Raw genomic sequence first — 23,418 nt, forward strand, 5'->3', positions numbered from 1 at the left:
TCTAAAGTATTTACTCAGAAAAGCCACATTGGTAGGATGGCTAGCAAAATGGATCATGATTCTAAGCGAGTTTGATATCGAATATGTTGACAGAAAAGCTATCAAAGGACAAGTCATCATAGATCAATTAGCACATGCACCACTTCAAGATGACCATCCTCTATAGATTGAATTCCTTGATTCTGATATCATAATAGTCACAACAAAATCATGGCAACTATACTTTGATGGTTCATATACACAACATGGATCAGGAGCAGGAATTCTATTCATCACACCACAAGGTCATACAATCCTAAAAGATCACAAATTAAGCTTTCTATGTACAAATAACATAGCAAAGTATGAAGCATTGGTAATAGGTATCAAAATGGCTATAGAATGGAACATTAAACAACTTCAGGTCTTTGGAGACTCTCAGCTCATCATCAATCAAATCAATGATGACTATCAAACAAAAGATGAAAAGCTAATGCCTTACAAAAAGATAGTGGATGATTTCAAGATGTACTTTGTGGAAATAACTTTTGAAAAAATTCCAAGAAATGATAATAAAGTAGCAGATGCCATGGCTATACTTTCTTCTCTATTATAGACACAGGAAAATCAACAACATTATGAATTCCTGGTAGAAGAGTTGTTTCATCCCGCCTTTAATTGTCTTGATTCCCAAACCATCTATCAACTTATTGGACATGATTCCTCCCACTATGGCCAAACTTACACATACCTGAAAGATAACATCTTACCTCTAGACTTATCAAAAAACCAAAAGAGAAACTTTATTCACCAATCCTCCCATTTTACTCTCATCGTGAATACCCTATTTAAATGAGGTTTGGACGGTACTCTCTTAAGATGTCTTGAACAAGAAGAATCTGAGAAGGCCTTACATGCAGTTCATAATAGCATTTGTGGCACTCATTCAAGTGGTCTTACTCTTTCGAAAAAACTCATATGCTTGGTCTATTATTGGCCAACCATGGAACAAGATTCTTTTCAGATAGCTTGAACATGTAAACAATGTCAGATATATGGGAATTTGATTCATGCACCACCACGAGAACTTCATGCTTTAGCAACATCTTGGCCTTTTTTCCAATGGGGTCTTGATCTAGTAGGAAAGATAAATCCTTCTTCATCTAATGGTCACAAATTCATCCTGTTAGCTACAAAATATTTCACAAAATGGATTGAAGCGGTACCTCTCATAAATATCATAGGAAAACAAATTGCTACATTTATCTAGAATTACATCATCTGTCACTATGGAATACTAATGACCATTATCACGGATAATGGGCGACCATTCAAGAATTAGGATGTACAAGAGCTATGCAAGAAGTTCAAAATCCAACACAGATTATCCACACCCTACTATCCACAGGGAAATGGGAAGGAAGAAGCATCTAACAAAACTATTCTAAAAATCTTCAAAAAGATAGTAATGATGTTGGGAAAGATTGGCATATTCAACTGAACCTTGCTCTCTGGGCTTACTGTACTAGTATCCACATACTGACAAGTGCCATACCTTTCTCTCTTGTATATAGATCAGAATCCATATTGCCAATCGAAGTAGAGATACCCTCTCTACCTATATCACTAAATGGTCTCATCCCAGATGAAGAACAAAGAGTATCTAGACTACAAGAGGTAGAACTAATTCATGAATGAAGACAAAATTCCTTTGATCATCTAAAGTTATATCAGAAAAGAGTGTGTTGGAGCTATAATCATACGGTTAAACCACGAGTCTTTCAAGTGGGAGAACTAGTGCTAAAGGAAAATCCACACAAACAGGCAGATCAAGAAAAGAAAGGAAAATTTGAACCAAACTGGTTAGGTTCATTTGTGGTCACAATAGTATTTGGGTCAAGAGCATATCAGCTACCAACACAAGATAGATATCAAATCGAGGAACCTATCAATAGCATGCACTTGAAGAAATTCTATGTTTGAAATTTTTTAAAAAAAAAAAAATTGAAAGTGAAAAAAAAATAAAAAAATCAATAACAATGAAAAACGAAGAAAATCCAAAAAAATCAAATATGAGAAAAAGTGCAATAAAAATAGATGGTGAAAACCTGACAAATAGGTGCTATCTATCAGCTAGCTCTTCCATCTATTAGTTCATACATTCCTTCTGCTTGCATTCATTTTCCATCGGCGCTAACCATCATAAAGCCTTTGTACATACATAGATATCCTATTTGGCTCTCTCACCATGGTTTGGATCATTGAGTATATCATAACGAATTTGTTTCTAGGCTTGGGGAAAAACTCTACACCTAGTTGGGTGCAAAACTCTTGATTATTTTGAGCTTAATTAAACAGGTAGAGCAAACAGTTAGACAACCCTTATCAAGCAAAAACTGAGACATATCCAACATTGAACACAAGATCAAACTATAAACTATCAAGCTATCACAAAATCAATCTAAGCACATCACACACTTTTTAGTGGATAATATCTTTTTGGATAATGATTGTAACATGATTGTTCAACTTTTTTATATTGATTTTTGCTATCATGATTTCTGAGTGACTCCAAGATGTCTTGGACTAGAGGAACAAGGAAGAAACATGATATTTTTCTTGTCTTCTAATTGAAAATTAATCATTAATATGTGCAAATTTGTCTCAAGACATGATCATCAGAATATCATTGAAGACATTTCTGATTTGCATATTGAAATGATTAATACTGGTCATTTTACGCAAGCAACACTCAAGTCATCTCGATTCAATTATACCTTGATGCTTGTGCTAACTTGCTATATCAAAATTCAAGAAAGAATTGCTCAGGTCATCATGGTATAATTATACCATTGATGTTTTCACTCACTTCCCACATTTAAAAATCTCAATGATGACAAAAACACAATAATCCAGTGACTGGTCCAGTCGTTCCATTGCATTTTCATTTGCATTTTAGCTTGCATTTCATTCTTGCATGGGATCTTACAAGCTCCTTTTATCCAAGGTTAAATATATCATAGGAATCATCAAAGCATTATCACAAGTGTATACACAATCAGACGAATGACTCATATCTCTTCAGATATTGTTCACCTAGCCCAAATCTTATGCTATCTCTCTCAACAGAATCAACAATCAGCATATCCAAAAATTTCAGTAACTTGATATCAACAAACTGTCAGTTCTTTATCTAATCAACCTTATCAAATCAAATCAATCAGTCAAACCTAATCAATTCTATCATGTCTTATACAGGATGTATCCTTCTTTAAACCAGACAATTTGATTCAGATTCATGTCTTATATAGGATGTATCCTTCCTAAAACCAAATGTTCTGATCATATCTTATACAAGATGAATCCTTCCTGAAACCAGACTGAATTACAATCTTATCAATCTATTCAATCAAGATTTTTCAATCTTATCAATCTAAGCAATCAAGCTAATCGAAGAACTCACACTTTCATCAAACCATAGTTGCAGAAATCAAATCAAATCTATCGGGATATCAATTTTGCAAAAACTCCAAAGATCAATTATCCCAATTGATCTCCCGAGGGGGCATCATCATACTGGAATTTACCAATCAAGAGCTGGGGCATCCTATCAAACCAATATCATCATCAAAATGAGATTATTCTTTGAATCAACATGTCATCACACCTCACTTCAAAGAGAGGCAAAATGTATACACCTAAAAATGGTCTGAAGATAATTAATTAAATAAGAAATTATTTAATTAATCCCCCTTCCCCATTTAATTGAATTCACTAAGCAATTTGATTCAATTTCCCCTTTCATCTACTTATTAATGAATCTAAGGATTTATTTAGTAGGTTCATTTCACCCCTTTAATTAATTAATTTAAATTAATTAATTCCCCCCATCAAAATAACTTCTTCTAAATCCTTTAATTAGTTAAAGCAAATCAATTATGAGTTGTTGAAATTAATTATCCTTTTCCTATTATTTGAATTTTAAATTCAAATTCGCCTAACTTCTACCACTCCTAAACCTAACCCATTCTACCTACCCATGTGTCCCCTTTTATCCAACATCTTCTAAAACCTTTGTGACACTTGTCACTAAGTGTTCCCTTTCATCTAACCTCTTCTAGAATCCTCTTGACACTTGTCACCATAGAGATGAAAAATGTTCCCTTTAATCCAACCCCCTTTGCCATCCTCCTCCAATTTAACCATTGATATCTTCAAATCAATCTTGACCATTGATTCTTGCCACCTCACCCCTAGCCTTGGGAAATCCTATTAATAGACCTCATTTTGGAGCAATATGCATCCCATCTCATTCTCATCTTATGCATTGTTACTATAGGCATCTAGTTTATAGCTTATCATTCTTTAGCAATGTTATCATGCTCAATTTTAGCTTAATTGCATCTTCATTCTAGCCTATTTTCTAGAATAATCATGAACTCATATAGCTTAATCATGCTATTCTTGTTAGATCATGCATTTTCATCATTCAAATCCTCCATCTAAGTGTAGTCAAGTCACTGGAATATGCATAATCAGATCTGAGTGCATTTTTTATACTCGCATTAACTAGGAGGCAATAAGTCGATTAGCTATGGTTTTACATTTCATTATTTTAATTCAATAACCATTGCTTGTAATGATTTATTGAGTGCATTGTGTTTGCAAGTACAGGTACACTTCATAGATCACGACATTAATAACACATAATAACCAACCGGATCCAAATAGGATCACCAAATCATCACGTCTACCAATGCAAAGCCATCAAACAATTAGGACATGATCAAGAACACCTTCAGCAAGTTATGAACCATTTCTAGAAGTCCGACCAAAATCAATTAGCCATTTCATCTAATATCACCAACCAGTATCGCCAACCGGTACCAAGAATATCAACCAACAAACCAGAGCATAAACAATAGCTTTCGGAGCACCAAATCATAAACTAAGTGAATATGAAAAGCATATAATCATTATGAATAACCATCCAAAACCAAATCCAACAATCTGATTATACTAGATCAGAATCTTTGATAAACTCATCCAAAACCATGTCCAACTAGAATAGGTAAAAAACCAACCAAGATAGTGTTGACATCAATGACAACACATAATCAATTCTTGCATATTGCCAACAATTTCCTCCAAGTAACCCCTAGATAGATAGTGTTATCACTGCTTTGACTATTGGGTGATTCTTGTTCTCCAATCTACTAAGATCTGCAAAATGGAGCTTTGTACTTCATTTTTTGCCTCTGAGGGTTTTTGGTCTAAGGGTTTAAGGTTCTACAATTTCCCTTTTTTGTCTATCTTAAGTCCGTGCATTCTATTACCGTGTTATTTTTTTCCACTTAAGTGGAAGGGTCACTCCATCATGAGAAGAGGTCCCCCCTTTAAGTTTTGCCCTAGGCGGGTCTTAAATATGTTTTATTTTTTACACTTTTCCCTAGGTTTTATTTCTTTATCGGGCTTCATAAAGATCGTGCAAGTTCTAGTTGATTTGATGGTGCGTGCGATCTTATGAAGGGAAGATGTGTGAAACTTACCCTTCGCGAAGTGGCGGGCCTAGGTAAAGTGGTCACAAGGAAGGCTAACAGATGAGTATCTTGCTTAAGATCCAATGGTTTGCATTGATTTGCAAGGCAAAGCTTCTAGAGATTTATCTTTCGTGAAGTAGCGAAAGGTTGGCGAGCCCCATAGGTAATCGGATCCTGTGGTTAAAGACCAATCATCTTCAAGGAGATCTGGTGGTTTGCATTGTTTCACTTGGAAAAGATGTGTAAGGTTTACATTTCATGAAGTAGTGAAAGGGGAGTGGGCCCAGCAAAGTGATGGTTTGTAAAGTAAAGAGAGTGCATCTTGGAGTTGATCAGATGACCCGCGTTGTTTCGCAGCTAGAAACAACATGAAGTTTACTCTTCACGAAGTGGTGAAAAGGAGATGGTAGTTACATGGCAAATGATGTGGCAATATAGCTGGATGTCTAGTTAGGGCAAAAAGGTGATATGTCAGTATGACACGTGGCTCCAAAGGATCATGAACGGCCCACTTCGATTGAGCAGTGATGGTGATGAAATTTATGGCTAAATAAAACACGTGGCAGTCTAGATGTGGAGTCTAATGGAGTTCTTGAATGAATGAATGACTGACATGTAGGAGCTATTTTCTAGAAATCAATAGGGCAAGTGGATTCCGCGTAGAGGGCCCACTTTGAAGGATAAAGGATGTTAAAGGCCGCACATCTCAAAAGTGATCCAACAATGAGCGCTATTTCATAGCCCAAAGATGCAAGGTGATTAACCTTTGCGAAACAACAAAAACCATTAGCGATTAGTTAAAAATACTAATGGTCACCATGGAGAGTAAAGATTGAGCAGGTGGTAGAAGATCCAACAGCTAGCGTTGTTTCACATTGAAGAGATGCGTGAGATTTATTCTTCGTGAAACAACGAAAGGAAGGTGGGGCCCATTTCTAAGCAGGATGAACCAGGTAAGGTAAAGAACATGCATGTTCTTCAAGATATGATGGATGAAATTGTTTTGCATGGTAAAGATGTGAGGTTTTTAACCTTCATGAAAAAGCAAAAAGCTAGGACACTTAGAATTTTCTTTGTGGTCCATTCGAGCCAATTTTTGAATTCAATTGTTAATTGATTGCCAAAGCATGTGGATTAATGTTTCAATTCAATGCTCAGTTGTCGTATTAAGCTTCACATCAACTAAATTTTAGCATCATTTCAAAGAGTTTTGCAGAGGAACCATTGTGCAGAGCGAATTTCTTCAGGCAACAAGTAAGTTCTGCACATTGCTTAACAGTTACAGTTTGAATTGATATCAATGGGGAGAGGTTTTGCTTAAGTTTTAATTGAAATAGTTGTAATTTCAAAATGGCACCATGAAGAGATTTCATAGGGAAATTAAATTACCAAAAGGGAGCCATATGTGATGACTTTCTAGAACAATTAACTATGTCCACTAATGTCATAGTCAAAATGAAAGAATTAGTGCCCAAGGCTCCCCGTCTAAGAATTGGAGATGGTTTGTATGATAAAGGAAATTGGTTAAGGGATTCATAGATGGGGATATTAGGTCTGGGACTCTCCAAAGTGGGGTTTAGCCAGAGACATTCCCTTGCTCCAATGAATAGTATATGGGAGTTAGATGTGGGAAAGCTCATAGTCCCTGGCGTTTTCATGGATGTGGACTTGTTAACCCAGATTGCAAATAATTATGACCCTGTTTCCCGATGTGTTATAAATGTAAATGGGGGAGATTTAATTGAGATAAATGATGATGAATTTAGGATAGTGTTCAGACTTAGTGAGGTGTCAAATTATCTAGAGCCTATCAATTTTGATACATTTGCCCAAGTCTATAATGTGCAAAGAGATCACCTCCAGAGTGGTCCTTTGAAAGAATTTTTTGTCAAAATAGGAGGACTAACTATTGTAGGCCCTGGTACCATGGAACCCTTCTCTCTAAATCTTTTTACTTTGAGGGCTAAAGGGATGTATTGGTCCCTATGTTATATTTTTGGGGAAGATGCTGAACAACCATGCCAACCCACTATATGCTAATGATATCACAGATTTTGAACCCCTCTTTGGCAGTAACTTTTGATTTTGCACCTTATCTCACTAATGCAATTCATGCAGGGCTGATAGGGATAAAAAATGCTAAGATAGACATACCTTTTGGGTGGTATTCTCCTCTTATGCACATGCTTTTATTTAAAGGTGCTGATTATTTTGCTAAGGAAATGGACATGGTTAAGGAGAAGGATGGTGAAGAGATGCCTGTGCAATTGTGGAGCACAATTTTGTCTTGGGACAGATAGGATGTAAGTTACTTAAGTTTGATAGATATTTTGCATCTAGGATTAGGATCCTCTTGTTCCCACAAAACCCTAGGATACCTAAGGCTCTTTTAGAATTCCTGAGGCCTAAAGAATTTGCTGAAGATATCAAGATTGTTCACAACTAGGGTGATACATACTTGTACCCTATTTCTATTGTGTTCAGAGTTTATGGTTTCAGAGGAACCCCATACTTTCTCCCCTATCAAGTCCCATTGCAGATAGGAATTGTAGAGATCCTGAGGCAAATCGGGGGTGTGCAAGAGGTAGAATTAACAAATAGGGGGAAGGGACCATTTCCCCAACTTTCACTATTGCACATCAGTTTGTAATCACCAAGGGTGGTTGGAAACATTTCGATGACTTCTTTCAACCCTACAGGTTATACACTACAATGTCAAGGTTTTTTGACCCTAAAGATTTCCTTAATGGCATGTTTAGAAAAAGAGCCGTATGTAAAGTTAGACCACATCAGTTCCATTTTCCTGAGGATCTGATCAGAAATGAATTCAATCTAGATGAGCAAGAATTGAGAAAAGAGAAATGTATAACATACAAAAGGGCTCTTGATTTTATTCACCAATTTGATATTGGTTATGACCCTTTGTCTATCTTTACCCCCTTTGAGGAGAACGCTAAATTCTTGATTCTTTATTTTGAAGACAATGCAAACCTTAAAGGAGAAGAGGGAAGCTATAATGAGAAATGATCCTGAAAAGGCTAAGTTGGTTTTAGCCAAGCCTGCCTTTGCCAAGGCCATTCCTCCAGGTGAATATGTGATGCATAAAGGGCCAAAGTATTGTGTGCTAGTGCCAGTAAGAAGCCAGTCTTCCACTTCAAAAAGGAAAAGACCAATAGAAGATGTGGTTGAAATTCAAGATTCCCCTGAAAGGCAAAGGGTGGGAAAAGAGGTGCAAATAGGTAAATCTTTATATTCCCCATCCTAATCCCCAATCCATGTGGGAGATGAATAGGTAGCGACTGACCAATTGTTCCAACTAGGGAGTCTAGGGGAGATTGCCTACACTTATGAGGAAACACAAGTAGGAATGCCTGAAGAGCCACTGAGTGCTGAGATGAACTTGACTGGAGAGTCCATGCTAGGGGGTGTGTAAACCAAATTATTGGAAGCATGGACATTGTTACATGAGAAACACCAAGAATTGGCATCATCCACTAGATTATTTTGTCCCACTATCAACTCTTTATCAGTGTTAGGGTAGACAGTCTGCAAATGATTGGGTACCCAAACTATCTGGCCATTCAGATGACTTGGGGAATTTTGGTTATTTGTATATTGATTTTGCTGATAAGTAGGCTTATTCCCTTGCAAATTCTATTGAAAAGGGGGTCAAACTGGTGGGATTTGGGCCCTTTTTAGATTGACAATCTCATTCGGGAAAGATCTCAAAAAAAATTTAATATCACTGACCCCTGCAGCCAAGGATGAGGGAGGGGGTAGACTTTCTTGTTGGGGATCGAGATACATGTACATGGATTGGGAATAAAATGAGCTAGGCATGGATGGTTCGAGGACTTGATTCGATAGCTCAGGAAAGACCGACATGATTGGTCACGATGTGACCTTCCTAGTATCAATCAAATTATTTTATGCTTTGACTACCAAATCAAACACTTGCAGGAGGGTATTTCTTCCTCTAGATTGAATCATCATTGATATGTCAGAGTTGAAGGCCTTCAGATAGAAAACAAACACCATATCAACAGAGGGACAGGTAGACAACGGTATTCTTTGCCAAGTCCTTTGAAACCTTAAATTGAATTATGTCATCGCTTCCTAAGGGGCTCTGTTTATAGTAATCAATTGATGCATCAAGGATGACCTATCTGCCTTGTCGGAGAATCTCTAAAAAAATTGGTCACCTAGTTAATCCCAATGAGCTATAGAACTTGGACCAAGGGATCTATACTAGTCTAGAGATCTCCCTTTGAATGATTCCATGACCAATCTCAAAGCTATATTTTTCTCAGTGATTTTATGGATAGTGCAGACATTGGATACATCTTATAGGTGCTCCCCAGGGGTCTTGGGACATTTTCTAGTGAATTTGGGGACAACTTTGAGCATGACAGAGGAAAATGGTCCCCATACTATAGGCAGAACCGGAGGAATGAGAGGGCTTCCATTATCCATGTCACAAAATTTATAGGAGGAATCTGAGCCATTAGTATTATAGGAATAATTGTAGGGAAGATAGGTGGGTTATGGGAAGAAGAGGCTACAATCTAATGGGCGTTTACTAGTGGTGAGATAAGCAAACTAGGATTCAAAGCTATCTAACTCCTAGTAACGGTTCTATGGCTCATAAACTAGCTTAAACTTATTCAAAATTTGGGTCCCACCGAGCATTCCAGAAAAAGACCTATTGACTCTTAATTTTACCTTAAACTTGAATAGCCTTATGGGAAATTCAGTGATGGTGGACCCCTTGTGTGAAACTCATTGAATGACCTCTAGGTTTGAGAAGCTGACTCTTCATATAATTGGGGGAGAAAAGGGGAAAGAGAAAACTTTTTAAAAAATGATCTACACTACTTAGGCGATACACCGGAACACTTTAGAACAATATTAACAACATATTAAACCCAGAGACATGCAGTTTTAAAGTTCATTCAACAAATTACATGCCTAGAACCATTTGAGAGAATAATTCAACAAAAAATCATTCAACATAAAATGATATTTAACCATTCATCCAACAGATAACAAGTCTTAGAACATAGTTTAATCCACGAAGTCTCACAACAAATATCATAGAAGTTCTTAAACTTAAAAACAACACAGAAGTCAATATATTAAGCTTCAAATAAAACCATTGCAAAGGTCATAGGCACAATGTGACATGTCTATCATTCATCGAATTTAATTAACATAGAGGCCTCTTGATGAGCCCAAGATTATCAAAACTCTCTAAAAGTCTGAACCCTCTTAACAAGGAAAACATAAGCATAAATAGAACCCACAAATCATAACTAACATCTCACAGCATCAGCAACATCCTAGCAACCACTTATGACAAGAAAACTTGGCATGGCACACCATGAGATCATTCCCAGCAAAACCACCCCCAAAGTTATTATTTCCACTGTATTGTGGTGATCCCTGCACCTACCCAACAAGAAAATCACAATGCAAATCACAACCTGGTTCATGAACTACCATGAAGGATACTTGGCGGCTCAAGGGGGATCCAAAGTTGAGCACTGAGAGAGAACCAGATCGTGCAACGTGGGGGCACCAAGTGTCTTTACCTTCACATGATGAATGGTGAGACCAAAAAGAATGTAACGCCATAAAAACCCGAGCCATGCAGCAACTTTGCGCTCTTTCAACTCCAAATGAGAAAAGCGAGTGATCAGAGGCAATGACGAGATGACACCTAGCTCGCACAATTTTGCACGAGAAGAATAGCTAGAAAATCAAAAGGAACAACTACCACTCGATCAAAATGTTGCCTACAAATGACCCCTAAATAATGTTAATGAATTCTATTAGTCTAGTGGTTTTATTGGGCATTAACATGTCGATCTTTGCGTGCAATGACAACTACACTTGTAACAAGTGGTATTAGAGCTTGGTCACAAGTTCAAACCCTTCGCTTGCAGTCCCAAAACTTTCTCCATGTTCAAATCCAAGTCCAATTGTTTCTCCATTAGGTTTCTGACTTTTTAGCATATCATCAAGATTATCTGAACTTTTCTTGAATTTGTGTTTGTATTCATTTGAAGTGACCAACTCACTTTCTAAAGTGCTAACTTTTCTCAAAAGTTCCTCTTTGTCATGTTGCATATAAATCAAATCTGTTTTAAGCATATCATTTTCATAACTAAGCCTTTGAGATTCATCTAATCTTTCATTTAGTCTTATGGAAAAATCTTCTTCATTCCTCTTTCTATCTTCAATATCCTTGCATAGTCTCATGGTTAAATCTTGCATCTCATTCTTCATGTTACTATTTCAATGATGACTTTAAGAAAGCCCCCCTCAAAAAAATGTATAAAATCTTGGGAAATATTTAATTTAAAAATAATAATAATAATAATGTTTATTGGTGAATCTTCCCTTTTTATTAAAAAAAATAAAATTTATTGGCAAATTTGTTTATATCAATTTTTTGGAAGAAAATATTGGTGAATCTCGGAAAATAATCATTGTATGCATTAATTACTATTGCATTTCCTTTCATTTAAAAATAGTATTTTATAAAAAAATAAATACATGAAGGTTGAAATCATTAATGAGTTTAAGGGTTAGACTATACTTTATTTGGTTTCTACCATTAACTTAAAATAATCTAATAGCCCTCTTTCTATTTTGTGAGATAAAATTTACAAACAATTCGTAATACTCATGGCGCCAAAAATTGCTTTTAGACCATTGTTTTCATTGAAGTCAACAATTCAAAAGCAATTTTAAACCCCATGAGCATTACAACTTGTAGGTACATTTTACCTCATGGAATACAATGGAGGTCATTAGATTATATTTTAAATCAATGGTGGAAAAAAAATATTATTTTTTTTTTAATAAAAGGGTAAAAACTTAATTGAAAAATAGAATCAAGAATTACAAAGAGCCCCAGAGCCCCAGGGCCCCAAGAGATAACCCCCCAACCAACCCCAGATTATCCTACTTCATAACCTTACATGTCCTTAGTAAATATCTTCTACAGATCCTGATAGTAATCCCCGGAGAGATGCTCCCAACCTTCAACTTTCCATTCCCTACCCTAATCCAAGGCCCACTTGGCCAAACAATTAGCTACTCTATTCCATTCCTGAGGTATGTGGACAAAAGACACTTGCTCCATTAAAGAGCTAATTTGAAGAATCTGCTGAATCACCCTTGCCAATTGCCACTAAATCCCACTCACCCTCTGCTCAATCAATAAGTTAACCACAATCTATGAGTCTGATTCACAAATCACCTTCCTTCGTCCCAACTCCCAAGCATACTCAAGGGCATAGAGAATCACCAGTCCCTCCATAAAGTTGTTAGATTGCCACCCTTTATGCACCGAAAAGAGGAAAACAACCTCTCCCCTACTGTTCCTACCAACACCGCCAACTCCAGCAGGGCCTGGGTTACCCCTGGATGAGCCATCAGTGTTAATCTTTATAAACTCATCTTGAGGGGGTATCCACCTTCCCCCCCTTTGCACCTTCTTCATGGCCTATCTACCTCTCCTAACACAAGCTGAGACTGGAGACAACTCCTACAGACCAAGCCTACTCACAATGTCAGCCTCCTCTCTACCCAAAGGAAAATTTACCTCACATTTCACTTCCACAATCTCCCTGATCATTGCAATGATCCTATTCCAAACTTGCTAAACAAATAGTCTGACGTCACGAAAAATCCTCTTGTTCCTCTTGAGCCAGATTTGCCACAGAATGAAGACGGGTCCAATATACTAGACAGTCTAAAGGAAGGAGGACATAATAGAAGGTCTACCCAAACTGCTCTAGAACTCCACTAGAGAATCTGTGTGGATACAAGGATGCTTGCAAACCCCCATCAATAATGCCAAATAAGTAGAGAGAAGGGGCATCTGAAGAACAGGTGTGAGGAATCTTCCTCCCCATTACCGCACAAAACACAGATAGAGGGCCCCAGAAATCCACACTTACAGATATTGTCCCAGGTAAGACATCTATTCAAAGCCAAAGTCCAAACAAAGCAATTACACTTTAGCCAAGATACATTACTTCAGAATAACAATTCTTGGTATCCACTAGCCACCGTGAACACTCCCTTATGATTTGGAGACCAAGCTAGCCCATCCCTACCCTTAAGGGAACTACAGTGTCTACTCTCAAAAATACCTTGTAGCTTCGCACATTCTTCCTCAATCCCAACAACCGGCCACTCATCAGGAGTCTTCCACCTCTCCAAATCCAGCCATCCACACCTATAAACAGCCTTGAAGTCACTCACCCTTGACCATCCAACCTCCAAAAACCTCTGGCCCAAGTTCCCAAGGTTGGGGAACTAATCAAGAATGGGAGGATATCCATCCCAAGAGTCATTCCAGAAGAGTACCTCTTGTCCCCTCCTACAAATCTAGAAGAGACCTGCCTTAATGAGAGAAGCCCCTTTCTTGAGAGTGTACCAAATCGAAGAGCCCTTTCCCTCAAGAGGATATCTAGGGATTTCCTCCATTGGGACCCTCTGCATATATTTGTTTGCCAGAATTCTAGCCCAATTCTGATCTTGCTCCACACACCACCTCCAATATAATTTAGCCACCAATGCCTCCTCAAAAAGAATAGACTATCTTAAGCCAAGCCCCCCATCTGCTTCGGGCTACAAACCAAGTCCCAATTGACAAGGCTCCATTTTGAAGAAGAGAGATTTCCTACCCATAAGAATTGCCTAGCCATAGAGTCCAAACCCTTCAAGAACCACTTAGGGGCCACTTGAAGCATACACCGATAGATAGGAAGTGCCTGAACCACTAACTAAATCAACTGAGCCCTCCCAGCAAAGGATAGCCATCTATGAGTCCAGTGTTAAACCTTCGAGCAAAATTTATCCAAGATACCCTGCTAAGAATCCCTAGGAGGGTTACCAGGGGATATAGGAATACCCAAATAGTTCAAGGGCAGGGAGCCAACTTGGAATCTCAGGATAAGAGCAATCCCCCTTTGAATAACTTCAAGAGTGTTGAAGAAGATGATCAAAGATTTGTCCTCATTGATCAGTTGGCCCAAAGCCACAAGATAAACATCCAAAACCATACGCAAATTATTAGCTTCTCTAATCCGAGCAAGCCCCATAAGAGTTGTGTGATACACAAACTGCAAATGGGATTGTGGCTACAAGTCATTACCCCATCTCCAACCCTGAATAATACCTTGAACCACATTATGTTTAATCAACCTCCCCAGACCCTCAGCCATGAGAATGAATAAATAAGGGGAGAGGGGGTCTCCCTGATGAAGACCCCTAGATGCACCAAAAAGCTCCGTATGATCTTCATTGATAAGCACCGAGAAAGAAGTAGTCGTAACACAACTCATAACCCACTGGATCCACTTGTCTGCAAAACCAAATGCCATTAGGATCTTCTGAAGGAAGGACCATCAGACTCTGTCGTACGCCTTAGCCATATCCATCTTGATAAACATAGCCTTTTCCTTGGAAATTGCCATAGAGTGAATGGTCTCCATCGCAATGGCCACCCCATCCAAGATTTGATGCCCTTCCACAAACCCACTCTATTCCTCAGAGATAACCTTTCCCAAGCACTTCTTCAATCTATTCGCTATCAGCTTAGAGATGATTTTATAAATTACATTGCATAGAGAGATGGGGCGGAACTAGCCTAACTGGTCAGCCCCCTCACACTTGGTGATAAGAGCAATAAAGGTCGCATTCAATACCCTAAGCATCTGCTTGTTCCTCTATGATTCTTGCACCACCTCCAACAAATCTAGCTTGATAATATCCCAAAATTCTTGAAAGAATTCAACTGGGAACCCATCTGGTCCTAGAGATTTTCCTTTTCTCATTTGAAAGACAATCCTCTCAAGTTCTTCCAACAAAATAGGACCCAAAAGTTGCTCATTCATCTCCCCCAAGACAAGAGAAGGAATGCAAGCGAGAACCCGGTTCTCCTCCCCCATATCCCCCTGGGGATCCTCCCTGAAGAGGGATCGAAAAAACTGAGATGCCTCCCTAGATATCTCTGGCAAGGATAAGCACTGCTCTCCTCTATCATTAACCAGAGTAGGGATGGAGTTTCCATGCCTTCTAGCTTTCACTGAGTTGAAGAAGAAAGTTGTGTTCTTGTCCCCCTCCTTCAGCCAGTCAATATGAGCTCTCTGCTTCTAGTAAATTTCTTCCCTAAGCTCCCATTCCTCAACCACCTTGACCACTATGTCCTCCTCCTTAAGCAATTCCTCCGACAAACCTTGCTCTCTGATTACGCTGGTGATCCCATTCAGCACCATGTGAGCAGCTTTTTTGGCATGAAAGATGTTCCCAAAACCCTGTCAGTTCCACTATTTGAGCTGAAACTTAACAAATTGTAGCTACTTGGCAAAGGAGTACATGGCAGTACCAAAAGCAGACCTCCCTTTCCTCCACCACTCCGCTACAAGATCTTGCAGAGAAGGATCTCGAAGTCACATAAGTTGGAATTTGAATGAAGGTGAGCAAGCAACCTAAGCTAAAGAAGAAACCAGCTTGATGGGCCAGTGATCCAACCCTCTCCAATCAAGAATCTCTGAGCTGGTGGACCACCCCCCCCAATCCAAAAACTAGAAACTAGGAAATGATCCAATCTCTCTGCAATCCAATCCTTTGCCACCCTCCTATTGTTCCAGGTGAAAAAACCATTGCAAGGCTTGATGTCGACAAACTGCAGCACAGAAATATTATCCTGAAGGAGGAAGGAAGAAGGCTCCAACCTCATCACGCCCACTTCTTCTCACTCAGCTCAAGGATGGCATTGAAATATCCTGCCATAATCCAAGGATGAAAAGGGGCTAGCCTTCGCATATCAAAAATATGAGACCATAAGTTTTGCTTACCTAGAAGATTAGTGGGGGCATAAATGTTAGAAAACAAAATGAGTTCCCCAGTCTCCATACTGGAGAATACCCCGAATAATGATGAACGTGAAGCAACCCACTAGATAGGGCAAAACCTTAAGGGGTTCCAAAGACAAGCCACCCCTCCAGAGGATCCTGCTACCCCAACACACTGACATTCTCCTCGATTCCACATCTTTGGCACCAGGCCCATCATACTCTCAACTGTAAGTTTAGTTTCTTGCAAGAAAATGACATTAGGCGAATGATTCCTAATCAAGTCCCAAACAACTTTTTGTCTAGGGCAACTATTCAAGCCCCTCACATTCCAAGAGATCACAATCATTTCAGAGGATTGGAAAAGTGAGAATCCAAAGTCTTTACCAACCCTGACTCAACCAAATTCTCCCCCATCAATTTAATCTTCTCCAAATCCTTCTTTCTACCTACCTTTGAGCTCCTTTCTGATACATTTTTCTTAATGTCTTTCTGATGTAGACCTAGATGAGCAACAAACTTATTAGTTTTGGCCCCAGCCAGTTCCAATTTTGATGCTATCGGAGAGCCCTCCCATTTAGTCACAATCACCTCAAACCCAGGAGTGAGTCCCAAATGAACCCCTTCTTGCTGATCCATCTCCATTTAATGGCTTCCAACCCCTAGCAGAGCCTAGGTAGGGACCTCCACTACTCTATCCAAGGCCCCTCCTAATGCTCCTTGATCCAAAGGGGTTAGCCCCAGATTAACTTCCTGATGTCCAAGGTCATCCAAAACATCAAATCTATTGAAGGTGTCCTCCTCTTGTCTCACCTGTAATGGCCTCTTTTGTCCTTAGTTCCTATTCTTTGTCCTAGCTGGGACAAAATGATCAGAACCCCCAGCCTCGATAGACATAGGAGCTTTCCCTTTTTCGGCCCTATCTTGGCTCAGTTTTGACTGATAGGGTTGGCACATCACCAGTTTATATCTAGGGCACTTACCCTGTAAATGACCATACTCATGACACAACTGGCATCAGAGAGGTAAAGTTTCATAATCTAACTACTGAACCCACAAGTAAGATCCTGCACACATATCTATAGCATCTGGCAAGGGTTTACTAAGATCAATTTCAACACAAATACGCACAAAGGTCATTAGCTTTCTCCCCAGGGTCTACGTAGAGGATCCCACTGGCTTCCCAAGAAGAGCAGCAATCATCTGGAGCACATCTTCATGATAGCATTCCACTAGGAAATGTGGTAAACAAACCCACACAAGCACCTTATTCAGGAGCTCTTCCAAAGGGTTAAACCCTGCATGCCAAGGTTTGATAAACAACCCCACCTGGTTGTAAAAATATGGCCTGCCTTCAAAGACCCTATTGCGATCCTCCATACAGTTGAAGGTAACCATGAAATAGTTGTTTGCCAGAAGCATGATCTCCATTTCCCCCTCTGGGGCCCAAGTCCTTTGCGCCTAGTTTTCCAAGAATTGCAAAGAAACCCTCATCGCCAAAAATTTTCAATATAGCAAGTGTTTTGAAAAATATTCGACATCCTCTGCTATCATTTAAGGAGAAATTATCAGCTTTGGCCTCTCGCTGCATCTCTCCAAGCAGCCATTAATCTTTAAAATGCCCGACCTCCCCGAACTACCAGATCCCCCGTCTGAGTAATAGAGGGTATTATTGAATGTCTTCATGCCCTGTGGTGGGGGTTTGGATCCCACCGCTGCCTGGAAATCCAAGGTTGGCTGGTCCTTCGAAACATCCCCGCCAATACTCATCATAAGACACACAAGGACAAAGTCCTTAAACCCCAAAGGGGCCCTAAAGAGAAAAAATCCCCCCAAAACCCCACTCCTCCCCCAACACTCCCAAGATGGAGGTCCCCCCATGGTCCCCAACCCCGCGGGAGCTCACTGTAAGTTTTTAATGGCGGTCGAACCACTTAGCCTGCACCCAAATGCAGACCATTGCATGTCTCCCCTCTACCCTTCATTGTTTCCCACACCACCCAGACTCCCCCACCTTGCACTCCCTTCGCCTCTCACCCTGAACCTCCTGCAGAACCACTCAAACACTAGCTAGGGCTTCAGAACCCTAGCTCGGCCCTCTGCATAAATCCACCCGCGCGCCATCAGCTATCAGATTGACACATATTTAATTAGATTTATTTTAATCAATAATTTGAAACTTCATAAATATTGGATCATGCTCGGTCCAATATGCTTTTAATTTGTAAATATAACATGTGTTTATGTCTATATTACTCCATCGAAAAAAAAATATTGTTGATATAACCCTAAAGTAACTAATAGATATTATATATTGGTAGTGAATTAATTTGGATTTCTACAATAAATTATAAAATGTTGGCGAATCTGATCTAATCATGTATCAAATATTGTGGAGAATCTTTAAGTTAAAAAAATTAATAAAATAAATTCTCTGATGATTTAAATAACATTAAAATAAAAATTTATAAAAATGTGGCGATTTGGGTCACCTTAAAAGTTGAAATTATTAGCCAAATTTGATTCCCAAATTTTAAAAAATAGCCAATTGGTGAATATTAGCCACTAAAGTTTTCTGCAATATCCCTAAGAGGTTCTTTTTCTTCATCATCTTAATTTTGGAATTGCACATGTAATTATTTTCTCTTGTTCTTTCCTATAACAAGGTTATCTTGAAGTGCTTTGATAAATTCCCGAATAGTTCTAAGTTCATCTTCCAGTTTGATATTCTTCAATTTTTTTGCATCAAAATCTTCAAGAGCTCCTTCGAGCTATTGCCTTAAAATTTCCATCAGTACTGGTTTCCGAATCTTCCTCAAGTTATTAGGCTTCTGGAAATAGAGAACTAGGCTCTGATACCAATTGTTAAATACTTTATCATTCTCAAAGACGCCGAGAGGGGGGGTGAATCAGTGTCTAACTGGTAAATGAAATATTTCAACTTGTTTGAAACTTTACAACCCAAATTAATGTATCATTAAACACGCAATAAATCAATAAAGAGAAATAATAGTATAACCATCAATGCACACCATAATACAGATATTTTTGGCAAGGAAAACCTAGTAGGGGAAAAACCTCGGTGGGATTTGTGACCCACAATATTTACTCACTAGCCAATATGAATAAATATTATTGATATAGTAGGGGCCTGCACATGTAGGAAGGCCAATAGCCTAGAGCTCACTGCTCAATCAAAAAAGGAGTCACACTGACTACAAAATGGATAATTAAATCCAAGACAATGTACTGCTCAAAATAGTATCGACAATGTTGGATTCAGAACCGGTTTAAGCTCTATCAAATACTTCTGTCATAAACCTTTCTTCTCTCTTCTCTGCTCTTATTCACTCATCAAAATTATTACATCAAAATGCATATACAGATACTCGCTCTCATTTACCGCTTGTATTAATTACCTATACATGTTTTGCATTCATTTTTCACTTACAAAATGAACTATAAGATCTCATATATATATGAGTCTTTACAATACATCATGTCGGCTATACAATATAAATACAATACAAAAAAATACAATTTCCATGTCGGTTGGGGTGCCGGTAAGTTCTTTTGTTAGTGTAGACTAGGTGCCAATAAGAATAATCTTGTTGAGTTTGTTGATGCTGGTAGTTGATGTCTATTGCTGGTGTAAGTTGTGAACCATGTTACCAGTTGGTTGCCATCAATGACAACATCAACTATTCTCATCTAAGTGTATAATGCCAACATTTTTCATGTGGAAACCCAAATGGGAACAACCATGGTGGGAATTAGCACCCATAAAATATTTGCACTCTTTTGGAATGCATCTGGTTAAAGGCCTAGCCCAGTTAGGAGCTTTACAATATGTCTGGTTAAGAGAAAACCTTATTAGGAGTCACTTGGTAAAGGGATTTCAACCTTATCTCTATTAGGAGCTCTACCCTATTAGGAGTAACCTTCCTAGAGGATTTTAAACTCAAACTAATGAGTCACCCGGTGAAGGGATTTAAAAATAAGACCTTTTAAGGTCTACCTAATCAAGAGATTTCTACTACTACAAGTGTTAGGGAACAATAGGTAAATGATCTCATCTTAGCACTTCCTTGCTTGCTTATATAGATCCTTTTCAGCTCAATTCTTCTTCTCACATGTAGACTCTTCAATCTGATCCGACACACTCTTCTTCTCAAATCACCAGTGCAAAAAAACCTTCTCAAACTAGACCTAAATACAATTTACAACTAGGTTGGTTAAAAAACCCTAGCAACATTCAAAATACATTGAATTTACATCAAGTGTGGTAAAGAAATCTGCCAAAAATACATTACAGATTATAAAAACAATTTTCAAGACAATTTACACCATTGAATGATCACCACACATCATTGTACATCGATTTGATAAACAATCAAACCCTTATCACATTCTGCTAAGTATTTTGTTGTTTCCCAAGAAATCTACTCCTTTTACATGCTCAATCACCTTCTTGTTGGTATTGTATTGTCATTGATGTCAACCAGTATAGGATGGCTATGAGTATAAGAGATGTATGTGCAACACTATCATTGATGCATACCAGATGTGATGTCCTTGATATCACCTAGTGTTGCAAGTTATTGGTAAGGGAGAGAATATCATTCATTACAATATGTTGGTTGGTTGATTGTGATGAAGAGGTGGAATGTTATCTAAATCACATCAACACCGGAGGAGAAGGATGTATAGGTCACTGATATGTTGTATGGATGTAAAACAACAAGACTCCCACTGGATGAAGATATAGTCACCATTTAAAAAGATGACTGATAGTGAATGTTCCCCAATCGGATCACATGTGCATGTTTGAAGATATGTTTCTCAAACAGGGGTGTCACTTTTGTGCATTCCAAGATGTATATGATAAGGATTCACTCACACCGGTAAGATGGGCTTATCTCCTATTATGCATGAAATGTAAATTAGTTCTTGGAGATAAGACATCAGAGTTAGAGGTAGGTGATTGAAGGCTCACAACAAATGCACTTGTGAAACACTAAGTTGCCTTAGGTACATGAAATCTGGGATGTGTACTAGATCATCCTGGAAGACATCATGAGTTATCAGGACAGATGAAGAGTAAAAAAATGATGTGTTTGTCACCTTGACAAACTGGTTTAGATAAGGTCTAGGTTGATGATGAAGAAGGGAAGGCATAACAACATCTATAGATAGAGAATGCAACCGGTATGAAGATGCCTCAGATGGAAACAATTGAAGGTTTATGACATGGTGAATTCAAGGGTGCCTATCGATAAGTATGATAACAGATAAGAGAGAGCAAAGAGGTTAAGTGTTGTGCTCCCTCCTGGTGAAGATGAGCATATGGTTGATTGATATGTTTGGTAACTGGCAAAGGTTCTCCACCAGAAGAGAAGCCAAGTGCAAGGTGATGGCAGACCGGTTAGGGTATAACCGGCAGGGTTAGTGAGTTGGTAGATGAACCTGGTAATGGAGTTAATCATGATCCCATCTAGACCAACAGAGATGACCTAGAGAAGGAAGATGTTGACAAAGTTTCCACATAGAGTTGATGTGGAAAGAATGCATGCACAGGTCAGCATTTTGAGTTGGTAAAGTATCAGACAGTGATGTAGATGATTAAGAAGGGAAGGCATAACAACATCTGTAGATAGAGAATGCAACTGGTATGAAGATGCCTCAGATGGAAACAATTGAAGGTTTATGACATGGTGACATCAAGGGTGCCTATCAATAAGTATGATAACTGATAAGAGAGAGCAAAGAGGTTAAGTGTTGTGCTCCCTCCTGGTGAAGATGAGCATATGGTTGATTGATATGTTTGGCAACTGGCAAAGGTTCTCCACCAGAAGAGAAGCTAAGTGCAAGGTGATAGCAGACCAGTTAGGGTATAACCGGCAGGGTTAGCGAGCCGGTAGATGAACCTGGTAATGGAGTTAATCATGATCCCATCTAGACCAACAAAGATGACCTAGAGAAGGAAGATGTTGACAAAGTTTCCACATAGAGTTGATGTGGAAAGAATGCATGCGCAGGTCAACATTTTGAGTTGGTAAAGTATCAGACAGTGATGTAGATGGTGAGAGGTCAACATTTATGTTAACTATGTGATTCATGGAATATGCAGTAGAGGTTTGTGGCTCAAGATCAGACAAACAATAGAGGTCAAGGACAAACTATTCAATCAGATTGAGGTAGTTACAAAAAACTGGGAAGCTATTCTTGGTGATCAACCAAGAGATCCGTCGATAGGTTAAATGCAAGTTTCTAAATATAGAAGGTATGATTAGGAAGTCACAACAATGGTAGGATTTATTGGTGTGTTGATGTTCATCAATCAAGGAGATTAGATCAGATAATATCTGATTGACTTTGATCTGCCTAGGGGTCACTAAAGAAACCCTAACTACCCAAAATTTAAATTGGCTTTTGGCGGGAAAACCAGTTTATAAATATGCAAGCCAAAATCCATGATGGTTTCCACTAGATGAGAGGGTGTTTCTGCTGAAGAGGTGAAATCAGTTAAGTTCTCACCAAGAAGAAGAAGAAGAGACTAAGTGTTTGAGAGAACAGGGTTGAAGAGTTCAACCGACAATAGTGAGGCAACCGGTAGTCAACTATAAAGAGGGGTAAACCGGTAGTGACCAAACTGGCAGAGAAGAGTTGAAGAAGATTATAGAGAGCTAGTAAGATGAGAACCAATAGTAATCAAACAATGTTTATCTAAATAAGTGAAGTAGACTAGTGGAGTGGAGTAGTGTAGAATAGAGAGCCAATAGAGGAGAGTACCAATAGAGAGAGAAAAACTAGCAAAGAGAGAACTGATAAAGAAGAATAAGTGACTAAACTAGTGAAGGTGCAACAAAGAGTAAGTTGGATCAAGAGATAGGGTTGCAACAGAGAGGTGAGAAGAGAATTAATAGCGTATTGGAGAGAGGAGAACTAGTAGAGAGATTTGCAGAAGAGTTACAAAGTTCATTTGTAACAAGGTTATTAATTTTGTAATTGATTATATTCCTTGT

The sequence above is a fragment of the Cryptomeria japonica genome, chromosome 5 (genome assembly GCF_030272615.1).
Source record: "Cryptomeria japonica chromosome 5, Sugi_1.0, whole genome shotgun sequence".
Lineage (NCBI taxonomy): Eukaryota > Viridiplantae > Streptophyta > Pinopsida > Cupressales > Cupressaceae > Cryptomeria > Cryptomeria japonica.